Source organism: Rhinoderma darwinii, chromosome 12, assembly GCF_050947455.1.
Source record: "Rhinoderma darwinii isolate aRhiDar2 chromosome 12, aRhiDar2.hap1, whole genome shotgun sequence".
Taxonomy (NCBI): domain Eukaryota; kingdom Metazoa; phylum Chordata; class Amphibia; order Anura; family Rhinodermatidae; genus Rhinoderma; species Rhinoderma darwinii.
The window spans coordinates 8,454,822-8,473,382 of NC_134698.1; the positions used below are offsets into that span (position 1 = coordinate 8,454,822).

At 43.7% G+C, this 18,561-nt stretch overlaps 1 protein-coding gene and 1 long non-coding RNA gene across 5 annotated transcripts in view; one reads left to right on the plus strand and one right to left on the minus strand.

Annotated features, from left to right (window-relative positions):
* The window catches only part of LOC142664914 (uncharacterized), a 254,020-nt gene that overhangs the window by 189,652 nt on the left and 45,807 nt on the right, over window positions 1-18,561 (minus strand). For all 4 annotated transcript variants that reach the window (XR_012851407.1, XR_012851409.1, XR_012851408.1 and 1 more), the window contains exon 3: window positions 5,931-6,084. This is a non-coding gene — a long non-coding RNA (uncharacterized LOC142664914). The remainder of the gene's footprint in view (window positions 1-5,930; window positions 6,085-18,561) is intronic.
* Window positions 1-18,561, plus strand: part of SV2A (synaptic vesicle glycoprotein 2A) — a 117,135-nt gene that overhangs the window by 5,470 nt on the left and 93,104 nt on the right. The gene's annotated exons all lie outside the window — the stretch shown is intronic.

Here is an 18,561-nt window from a genome sequence, read left to right on the forward strand (position 1 = left end):
TTCCAACCCCCCATGCTCAAGATGAGGGCGGCTACATCTTGCAATGCATTTCATTTCCATTGCCTGGGGCAAGATATAAGTTACTGTAAGATCTTTTATAAATAAAGCCACGGCTCATGTGAAAATATAATCAATCTTCTACGGGGCCATCGACAGAATCATAATTTGCATGATGAAAAATGAATCAGTTGGGCAATATATGCCGTATATTATATATTTGTATTAGGCATTTAAAGGGCCACAGTCAAACCCAATGAATCTTGTGTCGTAGGTATCTATAAACCCCCCTCATACATCGGATAGCCTCTTGGCATGCTCGGTCTTTTGAGCCATGTCTAACATTTTGTGAATTTCCTTTTTTGATGCACAAACGACAAATAGCTGCAAGAGGAAAAACGTAAAAATAAAAAAATCACCCGGGCCCGTCTCACATCATACGTGTTCAGTCATTGGCAGCAATTTGTCAGCAGGGTCTGTGTTTCCGTAGCTCAGATATGGGATCCCCTGAATATTTTGGTGTTTTTAGTAGGAGTTGTGAACCCGGACCAGCCACTGGGGAACGACAGGACCAAGTATGCCAATGGAAGGTCCTGCTGGGAGTTGTAGTCTCTAACCATAAACCTCTAGTGTATCCCACGGAGTCAGTATTGTCAGAGGCCTAGTATCCAGTAGCTGTCAGATATCTAGACATTTTCTGGCAGATCCAAGAGTGATGACATTCGGGGTCTCCATTGACCCAACTTGTTTGATGAGGCTGGTAGCCATTGCCAAGGACTTGATCTCCAGATGCCGTTCCTTTTAATGTCCGCCATCTTGCCCTCTTTCTATCTTTTAGTCCCCGCCAAAAAATGACTAACATTGGAAATGTATAGTCAACTTACCTACTGCCCGGATCCTGAATGATCCGGCCTCCGTTTCTACACACCGGTTCCCCCGTTTTCCGCTCTCCAAGGCTTCGCTATGGAGAGCTTCTTCATTCTCACTCCCTACACTGCCCTCCAATCGAGCGGATGACGTCAGTGCTGCTAGAGGCAGCGGTCTTCACAGCAAAGCCTGAAACTGCAGCGGGCAAATCTTTGAGAGCGGAAAACGGGGCACCGTAACACAGGAACGGATTCCGAATCATTCAGGAGCGGGGCAGCAGGTTTATTGACTATACATTTATGTATAGTCCATTTTTTTGCGGGGACTGGAGGGTCGCTTTAATGATGCCATAGTTATTTTCAACGTTCCTGTATTTATTCCCCATTTTTGTCTCCGAAGTGTAAATTGAAGCTACTGGGCTCCAGTGCAAAATCTTTAACAGGGCCCCCCACCTATCATGTGCTATTTATAATATGGGTGTCTTATGTGGCAGAGGGGCTTTTGAGACCCTTAGGCACGAGGACCCAGGTGTGGCTGAACCCCCTATAGCTACGCCTCTGCTTTCCTGTAATGTCTATGTATGACCAGAAACACATGGATGGCCGGCTAGGCTTTGGTAGGCTGCTGGGACCAGCCAATTACACACTTGGTAGACACTGTAGCCAACCTCGAACGCTGTCGTATCTAAACGTATATGATTCTTAGGGTACGTGACAGTGACTAAAGGGTTACACTGCCCCCATGGTGTACCCAGATTATGAGTGCCAGGTCCCTGTATTATTAGTACGCTGGGCATTTCCTATCTGCCTAGATTTGGAGATACCGAGCAATGGCATAACTAGCAATTCCATAATCACTCTCTTTGCCATTGAGGCTATAGTCTACAGATATATTAGTGATGCCTGTGTCTCCTGATGGGTCAGCGGCACAACCTGTTTAAAATAATTAGACCTCTTTAAATTAGGGCATCTATAAGATGCCACAATAACATATCGGGTGCGCATCCACCCTCTAAATGGACCCTTAAAGCACCCCATCAGGTAGTTGAGGGAATTCCTTCATTCAATGATCCCTCTCGGCCAATCAGCAGAGTGGGTATGAATCACATGACTTGGCTCTATGCCCAAGGTTTGGGCCGCACAGACTTTTTGTAGCGCTACTGATTGACTAACTCTTGAGCTACAGCTGCAGCCCACATGAATACATTGAGTTGCATGCGATCTTGTGGACTGCAGCTGTCACTCAAGAGTTAAAATCCATCATTAGTACTACAAAAAGTCTCAATGAAGCCCTGGACTAAAGCATGGGGACTTTTTAAGAGCATGGGGTCAAGTCAAGAAGGATATCCCTCATTACCATAAAGTACAGGCTAGCTTTTGGCCCCATGATAGGCACTTCAGGGTCCCATTCAGTGGGTGTCCGGATGTTGCGGCTGTAATATAGACCCTCAAATTCTGTATTACGGCTGAGTCTCGCCTAAGGGAGCATTCACACTCTCTATTTTCCTACTTTCCAATGACGGGAGATAAATGGATATAACATGGACTACAAATAGCGAGTGTGAATACACCCTAGTGAGATATAACCTTGCAGATATTGACCTCATTGCTGAACCATTATAACACTGAGCCAACGTCCCCTTATGCATATGGCGTAAGTCACATGGGGAGACAAGTCTGCCCGCATACTACGCCAAGCCCGTTAGCCCTTCCCCCTCTTTTAGCAATCCTATGAATATATTATTGAACATCTCACCTGCTGCTGGAGTGTGAAAAATACAGCGGTGACATTTCTCAGAGTCTAAAAAGGTTTGATGGATTTCAATTAATTGAGGAGGTTTAGTTTATAAGATTATTTTGTGTTAGGTGGCAAGGACTGAAGAGTCTTCTTCAGGGGTCTCTGTGAGCATTTTTAGGGGGCATTTCTTCCGGTCTAGCTGCCATCCTGATAGGGTGCTTATTGTACTCAGAATGACATCACACTTTCCACGTGGTGACATCACATCCCAGTCACCAATGAATTTGACCCCCCTCCACCTTTCAGAGACAACGGGGAATTTCCTCCGACTCCATTTGTTTCATTTTTTACTACAAATCTTGTTCAAACAGCACCTTATATAAAGGGGGTCCTGGACAGGGTCAAAATGGTGAAGAGAACGAGGCCCCCCAAAACTGGACACCACTCTGTACGGGCCACATATCTACATATAGGTGTATATCTAGGTATCTATAATATGTGCCTGTCTGTTGTGTATTAGGGGGCACCACAGGATTGGAGAAAAGGACAATCTAACCTATGTATCTGTGATTTATGGAGTGTTTAGGTAATTAAATGAATATTCTAGTTGTTCTGGTTACACGTTCATGTATTTGTGGAACGCACAATATGTGTTGTGTTAGCAAGACACACAAGTGTTATCGCAGGGCAGGCTGCACGCTGTTCCTCCTCGCAGTGTGCTAGTGATCTATTCTTAGAGGCGCAGCGGCAAGGGAGGCCAAAGTATTGCGTGGAACAGTGTGTACGACGTACGGGAATCAGATATTTATTGGTATAGAGACCACTGCACCAATGCAGCTCCGTCATGGCTGCCGTACCTTTAACAAGAGTCCTGTATACTGAGAACCAGACTAGAGGGTTGTCCAATTAGGGTGTTCCCAAGTGTCGAGACCTCCCATAAGTCCATCAGAGGTTCTATTGCCTAGTTTAGAGAACCCATTTTCATATACCCTATAAGGCCTTGTACACACGGCGCTCAAAAAAACCCTATGTGTAAACGCGTAAAAAACAGGCGTTTTTCTAGCCGTTTTCGGCGTGTTTTTTGGGCGCGCAATTAAGACTCCTATGGACTATGGGAATTAGGCGCGTTTTGACCTGATGCTTCTTTTTTTTACACGACGCGTTTTTTTAAAAAGGTGCGCGTAAAAAAACGCGCCGTATGCACTACAATACGTTTTTCTATTGATATCAATGGGAAGCTTAAAGCATGCGTTTTTTTACGTGTTTTTCGTCGTCAAATACACGCCGTGTGAACAAGGCCTTAGGGAATACGGAGTTAAAGACGACCTGTCGCTTCTCCTGACGTGTCTGTTTTAGTAAATACTTGTATTCCCCACGAGATAACAATTCTGGAGCATCTTTTCTTAGAACTCTCTGTTGTGCCGTTCCTCTGTTATTCCTCCCAGAAATGTATGAATAAATTTACAACTGGGTGTTACCAGTTGGGGGCGTGTCCCTACACAGACTGACATTGTCCAATCAGAGCTGACAGAGTGGGACTGTAGGGACACGCCCCTTTGACAAGGAGAATGGTAACACCCAGTTGTCAATTTATTAGCTTACTGTTATTTAGTTACCAGATACCTCCGCAGATTTAAAAGGGGTTTTCCAGTTTTCGGAAAATTAAGCTTGATCACTGTATCATTTAAAGTTCAGCCTTTTTCTCATATTTTTTTATGGCTCCGGATGTAAATGAAAATGTTCCCATTCACTGACCTTAAACAGAGCTCTTGAAAATGAATTCAAACACATAATAATGTGTTTGAATTCATTTTCAAGAGCTCTGTTTACTGTCAGTGAATGGGAACATTTTTATTTACATCCAGAGCTGTAAAAAATAAATGTGTCTTGGTCACGCCCAACTGTACCGAGTGAGAGCAGCCCATGATCAGGACGGGTTTTCGGCCTCGGAATTTAAAAGATGATTGTTTCTGTTCTCTGAGAGCAAGCAGAGTTCTTAAAAATGTATATTTGTAGGCTGTGTGATGTTTTTTTATACTATAATTACATAAAACGTTATACCCCTGTCTTGGTGACATTATAATATAGCAAACACTAAGACAAACTGTTTACGATGCAGCTTCAAAGGGACGATGTAAAGGAAAGATTTGCTGCGCAGCATTTATACAGTAGGCTGGTCACATTGCCGGTGTGGGGACATGACATGAATTTTAATGGTAGGGTGCCTCTGTCTTGCAGTCATGCCTGGGTCACTGTGATAGGGACATTAATCAGGGAGTCGGGCCTTCAGGACAAGCCCAGTGCTGTTCCAGCTACCCTTGTATAATAGAGCTGGTTGCTTTAACCTTGTGAGACCATTGCAGCGTCTGTCAGGATCCCTGGAAGAAGCGAAGCGTTTGCTCGTTTCTTGTACTGACGCATTTCGGAGACTTTGGATGTCATGTGGCATTTAATAGCAGTCAGGGAAATATTGCCAGCAAATTACAACCCTTCAGGCTTTTCACACCTGTTTTAAATACTCTTTGACAAGACAAGGAAACGAACATGGTTTTCCAGAAAGATAATATCAAAAACTCAGTCGGATTACTGGTACAGACAAGTAATGTAATAGTTACGTTGTTCTGCTCTTGAACATCGTTTTACTGTTCAAGTCTATATGTAACGTGGAGTAATTTTGCAAAAAAATAAAAAAATGGTTTATACTCTAGTCACATCCAAAGCTGCAGTCAAAGTTAGTTTTTTTTCCCTGTTAATTCTGCCTCTCCCTGCAGCTTTTGCCACAGTCTGTGCATTGATGAGTATTGTGAAAGATGTAGTTCTTACACTAGACACTGTACAGTAGTTTCATAGAAAACACTACGTCCTTCACTATGCACAGCAGTAGAATTGTGAATGCAGCAGTGGATGTGAATGGAGTGTAAGACATGTTATTACTCAACATGTACATTTTTTTTTCTGCAAGGTGATGTTGAAAGATAAATATATGTCACTTATGGGTTGCACCACTATCAGGTGATCAGGTCATTAGGATCTAGGGACCTCAATGTGGTATGAGCCAATACGGTAACGAATAATTTATGAATTTGTCTCAGACCACAAAATCCTTGCTTATATTGAGTAAATTGGACATGTATGATGATCCATGTATGAAAAAACGCCAAAAACATCTTTGAAGGCACATTAACCTATACCTAACAGCGCCACCTAGATAATTCTAAGCATGAAAAACATAGCACTCCTGACAGAAACTCTTTAGCCGATCACAGATCTGTATTTCGAGACGGTTCTAATGATCACATGTGCAATTTGATAACACAAGTTTCACCGACCTGAAAAGTTCATCTGAAGACAGCGAAAAAAATCCATATGTCCAGCTTCCGTTAGAACAGTCCTTAACGTCATGGTATTACAGGCGTCCATTCAGCCAAGAGTGATCACCACCAACCACGAGAATGTTCCAATTCACCGACAGCAAGCAGAGATCTTGAAAATGTTGAAGAATTGAAACACAAAGTATATTAGAAAATTGCATAACTTCCTATTTTACAATGATTAAGCTTTCAGTATCTATGCTGTACGTCTAGGACGAGACAACGTCAAGTCCGCGTCTAGCTCCAGTCCCCGCTGTTTTTAGATACAAATCCCAGGATACCTCTGTATTCCCCCAGTGGGCACACCCCCATAACCAGTGTTTTATAGTCCTGCCCACATTTTGTAAACCCCAGCAGCCCTCCCGTGATATGGAGCTTTGCTCTCACTACCATAGAGATTTTTTTGTCTGCTACACGATTTCCATATACATTTCCTAAAATACTCTGTGCTGCTGAAATATCCTGCTCCTTCCACTATTTGATTCCTTCAAACCCCTTTTCACATCATGGCATTTTTTCTGTCATCACTAACCTCATGACAAAAAAGGACTAGTCACGGCAAGAGAAGCACACTTCTCTCCTGAAATACTCTGTGCTACTGGTTGGAGCCAGCTCCATCCACTATTTGTGATTTCCCTTTTGTCTCCATTAACCACATCCAATTCTGACACTAAATGTCCTATGCTGCCCTGTCTGACCTAAGCACAAGTAGACAGGTCACTGATCGATGTTCTGAAATAATCTGTGCTGCGGAGATATCCTGCTCCTTCCGCCGTCTGTCTGTGACCTATTACTTGTCTTATTTCCACTTTACATAGGATATTGCCCCTGTCCTCAATAACATAATCACGAGCGGATAGGTTACTGCCTCCCGCAAAGTTAGCACATTTGTCTTCTTAAATACTCTGTGCTGCTTAGATACCCTACTCCTCCCACAATCTGTACACTGCAGACACTCACTGGTGCTAAGCTTGATGCGAGGCAATGCAGTCAGGATCCTAGGGGTATACATTGTTTAAAAGATAGATATTTTGTCGTTGGGCCAAAGATCCAGCGTCCCGGGATCTGATGGAGATGTAGACTTTACAGGATCGGGCTGGGGATCCTGGGAAAAACATAGTGTATGGCTTCCTTCTTTTTACCATATAGTGCTCGTATAATACCACCATATAGTGATCAAAAAACAGTGACATACTGTGCTATAATATCACCATATAGTTGTAGCTGGTGATGTCACCATCAGTGCGCTCAGCAGCCAATCATATCAGGACGTCTGTGAACTACTCCTCAGTGGCTCATTGCCTGCTTTATTGTGTTCTGTCGCTGTGTCTGATGGGTTGTGTAGTGGCCAGCCTCGATTGTGGAGACCCGGTGATGAAACCCAGGGGGGTAATTGACTTTTCCTCGGTTAAGCCTAAAAAAAGTAATTAGTCCTTCTTGTGGAGCGGTTATGTCCTCGTTCAGAGTTTCTTCTGCAGAAGTGATCATTATACAATTCCATTATACACTATATATTGACGTAGAGCGTGGCACCTAATCTATTTTGGCATTACTCCATCTGTCTCAGGACTCGGTTATAGGGGTTGTCTCAACACAACAACTCTTAAAAACACGCCACCTCGGTGATCAGCCAATCACTGCAGGTCCAGCTTCGGACTACCTAGCGGGGAGCGGTTAATACTAGAAGGAGTTGCGACCAGCCACACATACCCCCTGCAATGGCCACTGGTAGCCATGTTTTTCTAATCGTGTACCACGCCTTTAAAATCTCTATTAGGATATTTTTTAAGGCCCTATTACATGGGCCAATGATCGGGCAAACGAGCGTCCATATGATCGCTTGCTCCCGATGATCGGCTGATCTGCTCTTTTATGCAGCAGTAAAAATCCTTGTTGTTGGCAGCAGATGTCTCGTTGATCGGCGCTCATTTTCATGGCCCATATCGGGCCGTATAATAGGACCCTTGGTTAGATCTGCTTCTGGAAAAGCTGGGTGACGAAGAATACGTAGCTACTTAATTCACGTTTACAGCTGCCTGGGGGTTATCACCCAACATTCCCAGAGTCCACAATGGCAATTAAATGGATTATCTGGAGAGATTAAATTGATGGCCTATCCTCAATCTGATCGGTGGGGGTCTCTTGGCCGCCCGTTGATTAGCTGTTAGAAGTGGCCGCGGCGCTTTTGCGAGTGCCGCTTCCCATTCATTCCTTTCACTGCTCCATATTTTAAAACGGTGACACCCTTGTAGCGGGGGTTCACAGTATTACAACCTTCTCTCATTCACTTCTAGAGGAGGTAAGGAAACAGCGTAGCAAAAAGCACTCAGCTGTTTCCGGAAAATACCCGGCCATCTCGTCAGTCAGTGGCTGGGGACCAGCGATAGCGGCAGAAGGTAGGACGGGGGTCAAGGGGCAGGTACCATAAAGGTCTAAAATTTGGAATACCCCTTTAAGACATCCACGTGATGTGCGCTGACCTATTAGAGTAGGGCCACACATAGCAGCCGCCTGGCAAACAAGACGCAGCTGCGGAGCGGTCAAAAACCACACCCAAGTGACGCAAATTAGCGTGATTTTCAGACCAATGGGCGAGTAGTTTTGAAGGTAGACAGCAGATTCAAGCTTCCGTGTTTTTGGGCGTTTTTTTTATAGCATTTTCGGTCACGTATCCTTACGTTCTTTCGGCGATGTAGCGCCTGCCACTACATGTTGCCTTAGAGTACTGTCCCAAATGCGGTGGTGAATGGTCGCACATTTTGGCCGGTAATACCTGCCAAAGTGTGGGCATTGGCCACTGAATGGAGTGTGGTTTCGGCCACATGCGGACCCTGCTATGTGCGATCGTACCCTCACCCTAATGTTTTTCGGGTCATGCTGGTGACTAGCAGGTATAGGATTACCTATACAAAGATGAGCATCAGCCTCACACATGGATAGAGAGGAGGAGGGGCAGGCTGCGGGGGTGGGGGGATTATGCTGCGTCTCTGCGTAGACTGGAGGTGGTTGTGTACTTACGCCGATGAATACTGATTGATTTCTATTGTGTAGGACTACCTGGTAGGAGAACGGCTGCAGCATACTAGACGCCATCACCATCATGTCCTACGAGGGTCTCATCTCTTATGTCGGAGGGATCGGGGGTCGTATAAAAAAAAAATTAAAATAGTGGAACCAGCCATAGATGTCACAGTTCTTATGATAGAATAACATTGTATCATAAGTATTACAGCGAAGGTTTGATCGATGCCGCGCCTCAAGTGATAATGTCCCCGAAAATACTAATTCATAACGAGCAACCATAAATCACAACACGGTGGACACATCTTTTATGGGATTTGAGTGATATGTACAGTAATATAATATACGGCTGGGAAAGGTTTCATGGCAAACTTTAGGGCAGGGTTGGGGAACGTCCGGCCCGCGATAAGGCCTGCGAGATCATTTGGTCAGGCCCGACCTCACTCAGACAGCGCTGCCATCGCGTCATGCACTACTTGGCTCCGTCCGCCCTACTCACTCACATTTCGGAGCAGAAGGCGGACGGATGGAGCCAAGAATGGCGGCGGAGGCGGTCTGAGTAAGGTTGATGCGTGCCAGCCCAGGAGTGGACCAGTCCAGTTACCTGAGGTCAGGTGACTCAGGTCAGGTGACTGGACTGGTCCACTCCCGTCACAGAACGCGCCGACCTCACTCGGACTGCCGCATCATTCACTACTTGGTTCCGTCCACTCTTCTCACTCACATTTAGGAGCAGGAGGAGGGCGGACGGAGCCATGTATTGAGGTCGATGCGTGGTGCGTATCGGCCCTGGAGTGGACCAGTCACATGACCCGATGTGAGTTCAGGTGACTCAGGTCAGATGACTGGACTGGTCCAATCCCTGGCTTGCACGCACGACCTCACTCGGACCGCCGCATACTCATTCACTAGCAGTGAATGACAGTACTTGGCTCCATACGCCCTCCTCCTGTCCTGCAGACATAGGACCTGTCCTAAATGCATGACGTGAGGTCAGGTGACTCAGGTTAGGTGACTGGATTGGTGAATTTCCCAATTTGAGGAGACATGCATTGACATCTGTGAGCGGAACAACTTACTGCTGCGAGCAGTTCTTATCAAAACTTACCATGCAAAGAATCGACCGCGCTCTAGACTGACTGACGCAAACCTGGAAAACCAGTCGCAGTAGCAACGTCATCAAAACCGGCGAACGTCACGCGCCTCGCCAAAGAGGAGCAGCTCCAGCCATCACATTAGTGGGGAGGTAATTAAATGTTTGACCAAACAAAGCAGGGAAATTTTTAAATTGATCATTTTGTATGAGGTTAGAAATATCCAAATGGCCCTTGGCAGTAAAAAGGTTCCCCACTCTGCTTTAGGGCGAGATAAGCAGCTGCCAGGCACCTATTATCTCTATGGAAACCAGAGGTCAAAAGTTACTAATCGATGTTTCTACCAAGGGTCGATTCACATTGTAAATTGAAATCCCATTTATTGCTGCAGCATCTCAACAAAATACCACGGTTTTGCCGAAATTTGACCAAAATTTGCGATTTGATCACATCATGTGAATAGACCCCAATGGAAACTTTGGCATGTAGTTTGGCTTTACACCTTGGTAAGACTGTCAGTAAAGGCTTATTCAGAGGAACGTGGGGAAACTTGGACGTGAAAAACGTCCGTGTAAACGGCCCCATTGAGTTACACGCGTCCATGTGACGGCCGTTGTTTTAACGGCCGTCACACGGACGTATTCTAAGTTCGTCTGAATAAGGCCTAAAGCAGGAGGTAGAGGAATTGTGGGAAGGTGAATTAAATGAATAGTCGGGACCCAAACAATATGTGTGGGGGTCTGTGAGCTGGGGCACCATTGGAATTAATTAAGTTTTTGTAAAGACATAGTTCTGAATTAGAAAAACATGGCTGCTTTCTTTCTAAAACAGCGCCACATCTGTCCACAGGTTGTGTGTGGTATTACAGGTCAGCTCCAATTCACTTCAGTGGATCTGAGCTGCAATACTAGACACAGCCCATGGACAGGTGTGGTGCTATTTCGGGAAGAAAGCAAACCCTGGAGACTTCCCCTTTAAATAAAATGGCTACGGTCGGCTTACAGAGCTGGGTCTTCTGGATGCTCTGTACTGGCGCCTTGTATTATGTCACAGATAATCTTTATTTAGTAGCCAAGAGCGAAATTGGACTATAATCTACTCATAACCAGATCCCACAGGGCCGGGTGGAAATTCCATCCATCTTTTTCAGCATTATAGTAGATATTTCTTCCAAAGGATCTCACGATAATCAGCCTCAGCCACTTAACACTTATTAAGTAGGTCCCTGGGAGAAAATGAAATCGTATGACCTGAGTCAACTAGGCTGGGACAGAAAATGCCTCCTGCATTTGATTAGGGATCTGCCGCAGTTTATTACACACCGAGGGCGGCCAGCCAGCGACGGAGGATTCCAGCTACTTATTGACGTAGCCGTCAGTTCATTGTTGGCAGCTTAGTTGGACGCCACGTGCTGAATCGATGCGCATGTGTCTTTGTTGGTACGTGACCGAAGTTAATTAGAAATAACAGATCGTCTGTGTCCCTGTCTGTATACAGATGGAGTGGACTTTAGTTTACGACACATTCATTTCATTTATAAACCATATAGACGAAGGAGTGATCAGTTCGAAAATATGAACACTAAAGAACCCTTTATGGCTTAAAGGGTCACTAAACTTTTAAAAAAGTTTGACATGTCAGAAGTTTTGATCGCGGCGACCCCTACTGATTGCTAAAACGAACCGGCAGAAGCGAGAAGTGAAAGCCGAGCGAGCGGTGTACCGGCTCATAGACTTTCTATTGAGCCCTTAGACCGCTCGGAGGATAGCCGATCAGAAACTCTTTGTTTTAGGTGTCATTGCTCAGACACCCAGTGATAAAAACTTCTGACGTGTCATAGTTTTTTTAAATGTTGAGTTACAATTTAAAGGGGTATTCCGTCAAACACTGATGTTATATTACTAGGATATGCCATCAATGTCTGATTTGTGGCCGTACGACTGATGTTCTCTGACACAGCGCCAGTCCCGACCAGGTGCTACTTCTTGACTTCTATAGAGTTAGATGGTATCCGGGGGACTCAATGCTAATCTATGGGCCTGCATGACAACGATTGTCATCTCGCCCTACCCTTAAAGGGGGTGTCCACTTTGGGCAATGCCTTTTTTGTTAGAAATGTTCGTCAGATAATAAGTTGATCACTGATTGTCCTGCTGCTGGGACCCTCAGCGATCAGCTGTGATCTGTGGGGAAACTGGCAACAAGTATTCCAATTTCCTGCAGTGCCACCACAGGGGAAATTAAGCATTACACAGTTCCCATTGAAATCAATGGAATGTCTGTGTAATGCAGGACAGGACAGGTCCTCCAGAGCGAGAGGCATTCTTTATAACCGCTCTCTAGTCTGGATAATAGATGAGGGTCCTGAATAGGGGAGCCCCTCAGAATTCCCTAATAGGGTGTTTGAAAACGGGTTTCTTAAACCAGATCAACTCTTTCAACATATGTAAAAAGCAATGGAATAGCCAGAAAAGTCTCTGCGTTCCTCTTGCATAATTAATAAATTACAACATAATTATAGTTTTCGTTTAAGAAGAACATGTGCCACGTCGTAAATGCAATGGGTTTTCTCCTTGGAGATCGTTCAATTACGCCTTGAAGATTGGCATCATCTTGGCAAGCAATGCAGGTATGGAGCGGAGGATTAAATTGTTATTTTTCTTTCTAAAGGAGCCCAGAGAGAGTTAATAAAATCACGTTCGGCCAAGAAGCATGACTGTGGAGTCTGCCGTTACAACAAGGAGATACAAGGGCAGGGTATATAGACTTGGCAGCGAGCACTCATCTGGCGGATAACCTAGCCGGGTTTACACTGGGAATGGCGTTCTATGACTCATTACAATCTCAGGTCTCCGGGCGATGGGCTCATTGACCCTGTGACTCTGAGTGCAAAGCATTGTGGGTTGTTTGCGGTGACAGAGGCTGAAGCAGCTGGAGGCCTACGATTAAAATCCCTCTGGGAAGACAGGCGGGTTTTCTACTGGGGGGAAAAAAGGCAGGAGGGAGAAGAACAGATATACCCCATATAGGCAATGCCATCTATGGTGCCCATCCATGCTGCAGCTATGTACAGTCATTTCACTGCTTTAGACCTAAATGGGAATTTTGTTTTCAGTAACTAAAATTGAAAAGTAGAAAATGATGCAGGGATGTGGCGATGTATGGTTCTCTGAAATAGTATCACACAGGATAGACTTAGATACACATTCTGCCCTGGGTGATTTTAATTAGTTTAATGCTGATTCCTACCATCCCCAAATATATGTAGGCTTACTCCCAGTTCTGGGTGTATGTGCAGCGTAGGGACCCACCTTATAGAGGTCGCCTTGTCGTGGCAGGTGGGCTCCCACAATTTGATCAAAATGTGCGCTAAGTACCTACCTATTGTATATTCAGCAGCAATGCATATTTATTTATAGTGTTTAGGTGGCATTAATGTTCGCAGAGTGCTGTATGTAGTTATCTGTCTATCTATCTATCTATCTCATATCTATCTATCTATCTATCTCATATCTATATCTATCTATCTCATATCTATCTATCTCATATCTATCTATCTCATATCTATCTATCTATCTCATATCTATCTATCTATCTCATATCTATCTATCTATCTATCTATCTATCTATCTATCTATCTATCTATCTATCTATCTATCTATCTATCTATCTATCTATCTATCTATCTATCTATCTATCTATCTATCTATCGCAGTGTTTGAAAGGGATAATACAGAAGGAATGCATAGAAAGAGGTGTATGGGTCAAATATACTTGGGAAATGAATAATGCAGTGAAAGATTACTTAGCATATAGAGTGATTTCATTGCACTAATCATTAATTGACATTGAAAAAAAGTTTAATGAATGTAATTTCATATAGACAAAGGCAAGCAAAGTGGGAGGGTAAAAAAAGACTCCAAGGCTAGTGGAGCAAGTTCAGCACTGATTACGATGGTTATGTCATAACTTAAGTATACGTACAACTTTCACCATTTTACAGATAACGTTAATCTACATAAAAAGTTGAGTCACTGTGCACATTACATTACATTACTTATCCTGTACTGATCCTGAGTTACATCCTGTATTATACTCCAGAGCTGCACTCACTATTCTGCTGGTGAAGTCACTGTGTACATACATTACATTACATTACTTATCCTGTACTGATCCTGAGTTACATCCTGTATTATACTCCAGAGCTGCACTCACTATTCTGCTGGTGGAGTCACTGTGCACATTACATTACATTACTTATCCTGTACTGATCCTGAGTTACATCCTGTATTATACTCCAGAGCTGCACTCCCTATTCTGCTGGTGAAGTCACTGTGTACATACATTACATTACATTACTTATCCTGTACTGATCCTGAGTTACATCCTGTATTATACTCCAGAGCTGCACTCACTATTCTGCTGGTGGAGTCACTGTGCACATTACATTACATTACTTATCCTGTACTGATCCTGAGTTACATCCTGTATTATACTCCAGAGCTGCACTCACTATTCTGCTGGTGAAGTCACTGTGTACATACATTACATTACATTACTTATCCTGTACTGATCCTGAGTTATATCCTGTATCATACTCCAGAGCTGCACTCACTATTCTGCTGGTGGAGTCACTTTGTATATACATTACATTACTTATCCTGTACTGATCCTGAGTTATATCCTGTATCATACTCCAGAGCTGCACTCACTATTCTGCTGGTGGAGTCACTGTGTACATACATTACTTATCCTGTACTGATCCTGAGTTATATCCTGTATCATACTCCAGAGCTGCACTCACTATTCTGCTGGTGGAGTCACTGTGTACATACATTACTTATCCTGTACTGATCCTGAGTTATATCCTGTATTATACTCCAGAGCTGCACTCACTATTCTGCTGGTGGAGTCAATGTGTATATACATTACGTTACTTATCCTGTACTGATCCTGAGTTATATCCTGTATCATACTCCAGAGCTGCACTCACTATTCTGCTGGTGGAGTCACTGTGTACATACATTACATAACTTATCCTGTACTGATCCTGAGTTATATCCTGTATTATACTCCAGAGCTGCACTCACTATTCTGCTGGTGGAGTCACTGAGTACATACATTACATTACTTATCCGGTACTGATTCTGAGTTACATCCTGTATCATACTCCAGAGCTGCACTCACTATTCTGCTGGTGGAGTCACTGTGTACATACATTACTTATTCTGTACTGATCCTGAGTTACATCCTGTATTATACTCCAGAGCTGCACTCACTATTCTGCTGGTGGAGTCACTGTGTACATACATTACATTACTTATCCTGTACTGATCCTGAGTTATATCCTGTATCATACTCCAGAGCTGCACTCACTATTCTGCTGGTGGAGTCACTGTGTACATACATTACATAACTTATCCTGTACTGATCCTGAGTTATATCCTGTATTATACTCCAGAGCTGCACTCACTATTCTGCTGGTGGAGTCACTGTGTATATACATTACGTTACTTATCCTGTACTGATCCTGAGTTATATCCTGTATCATACTCCAGAGCTGCACTCACTATTCTGCTGGTGGAGTCACTGTGTACATACATTACATAACTTATCCTGTACTGATCCTGAGTTATATCCTGTATTATACTCCAGAGCTGCACTCCTATTCTGCTGGTGGAGTCACTGAGTACATACATTACATTACTTATCCGGTACTGATTCTGAGTTACATCCTGTATCATACTCCAGAGCTGCACTCACTATTCTGCTGGTGGAGTCACTGTGTACATACATTACATTACTTATCCTGTACTGATCCGGAGTTACATCCTGTATCATACTCCAGAGCTGCACTCACTATTCTGCTGGTGGTGTCACTGTGTACATACATTACATTACTTATCCTGTACTGATCCTGAGTTACATCCTGTATTATACTCCAGAGCTGCACTCACTATTCTGCTGGTGGAGTCACTGTGTACATACATTACTTATTCTGTACTGATCCTGAGTTACATCCTGTATTATACTCCAGAGCTGTACTCACTATTCTGCTGGTGGAGTCACTGTGTACATACATTACATTACTTATCCTGTACTGATCCTGAGTTACATCCTGTATTATACTCCAGAGCTGCACTCACTATTCTGCTGGGGGAGTCACTGTGTACATTCATTACTTATCCTGTACTGATCCTGAGTTACATACTGTATTATATTCCAGAGCTGCGCTCACTATTCTGCTGGGGGAGTCACTGTGTACATACGTTACATTACTTATCCTGTACTGATCCTGAGTTACATCCTGTATTATATATATACTCCAGAGCTGCACTCACTATTCTGCTGGTGGAGTCACTGTGTACATACATTACTTATCCTGTACGGATCCTGAGTTATATCCTGTATTATACTCCAGAGCTGCACTCACTATTCTGCTGCTACACTCCTCCTGTTACATGCAGCCCAGTCTTTACGAATATAATCACATGATTAGACAAGTCACTGCACCCACAGGACCAGCATATACATCTCCTGAAGTACTCTGTGCTGCTGTGAATATTATAAAACCGCTGTAGGGAACATGTAGGACAGGTCAGAGCTTGCACATATTGTATGACAGTCTGTTGTATATGAGCTGTGAGACATTTGAATGAATGTCTCAGACATTTATCAAATCAATGGTCTAAATAAAAGATCCATCAATATGACATGCGATTTCCTCATATTCTGCATATCGGTCGTTTGTTTCTTATTTCTTGGCTTTGCAATTTGCTTTCTCCTCTTCAAAAGAAATTATAAAATAAAAAAGCGCAAAAAAAAAAAAAAGAGACAATATAGGCTAATCCTAGTACAAATAATACAAGGGCTGGTAGAATGGAGGCTGTAGAAGATTGGTAAGGACTTGATGAAATGCTTGTCGTTACCGGTTATTATCACTCACTGTGGTTGCCATGGTAACCGGCCAGTGAATCCATGTTACGCTAACAAACTGATGATTTTACCCGCTCCCCTTCCCGCCGCAAGATTTATTTTCTCCTGACGAGAAGGAAAAGACTCTGGAAAATTAATATTGTGACACTGAAGGAGATGGAAAATGCTTCAGATGATGGGAGTGGATCAGCGAGGTCTATAAAAGACGATTGTAATCCCGTGTTACTGTGTGCATGGCCCAAGAGAACGCCATAGAGATATATAGTGTATTACATATGGAGTGATATAGGTTTATTAGATGTACGGCCGTCTGTACGCCCACTCCAGTCCACACTATTTTTTATATTATTGGGGAACAACCCATGCCCACCATATGCCCTTATAGGACATATGGATGCTACATATGAGGTTCCTAAACACAGGACCCCCCTTAAGGCTTTCTTCACATCCACGCCGGAGGCTCCTTTAAAACTGCGGACCCGTAACGACGTGCAACAGATCCCGTGATTCCGGTTTTTCGTTGTTCTTCTCCTATGATGGCACAGAACAACGGAAAACCAGAACGCAGATGTGTACGAAGCCTAAGGCCGTGTTCACATGGAGTATTTTGCAGGCAGAAAAAAATCTGTATCAAAATTCCTTCTGAAATTTCGAGGCAGATTTTGACCTGCCTGCGCTTTCTTGCAGCAGTTTTCGCTGCGTTTTTCAGACGTGGACATTGAGGACCGCGGGCAAAAAAACGCTTTATCTGCCTGCTGTTGATTTCAATGGGAAGTCAGAGGCGTAACCGCGGCAAGAAAGAACATGACGCTTTTTTTTTCCTGCGAGCGGCTAAAGGCCGCCCGGAAAAAAAAGGCTCCGCCTCCCATTGAAATCAGGTTCGGAAATTTTTTGGCGTATAAGTCGATAGTCTGGTTAAATCACTCCCTATATTTTCCCGGAGAACAAGAATTCTAACTTCAAAGCCAGTAAGTAAATCTCGCCGCTGTTCGGCTCCGCAGTAAACAATTTTCCACTTGCATTCGTGATAAAAATAATTTTTACTTACTTTAATCCCTTCCAATTTAATGAAGTTATATTTGGTCTAACGGATTTGTGAAATTTCATGAGATTCCGAGCCGTTCTCTTTCCAAACCTAATTAGCATAGACGTTAATCCTCTCCTCATTAGCATGCAAAGTGAATATTTGTTCGTTTTTATGGTGCATCAAAAGGTCGGGGGTAATTTCAGAAGTTCCGAAGGGAACGGACGCCGGCACTTAGCCTGTCAATTTACCTTGGTCCTGATCTTAAAGGGGTTGTAGAGCATTAGAAAAAAAATGGCTGCTTTGTTTCAGAAACAGCGCCACAACTCTCCATGGGTTGTGTCTGGTATTGCAGCTCAACTCTATTGAAGTAAATGGGGCTGAGCTGCAATACCACACACAACCTGTGGACAGATTTGGCGCTATTTTTGAAAGAAAGCAGATATGTCTAACTACTCCTATACCACCCCTTTAAAGTGGTTCTCCCCCAATATAGTAATCTAGCTCAGGTAAC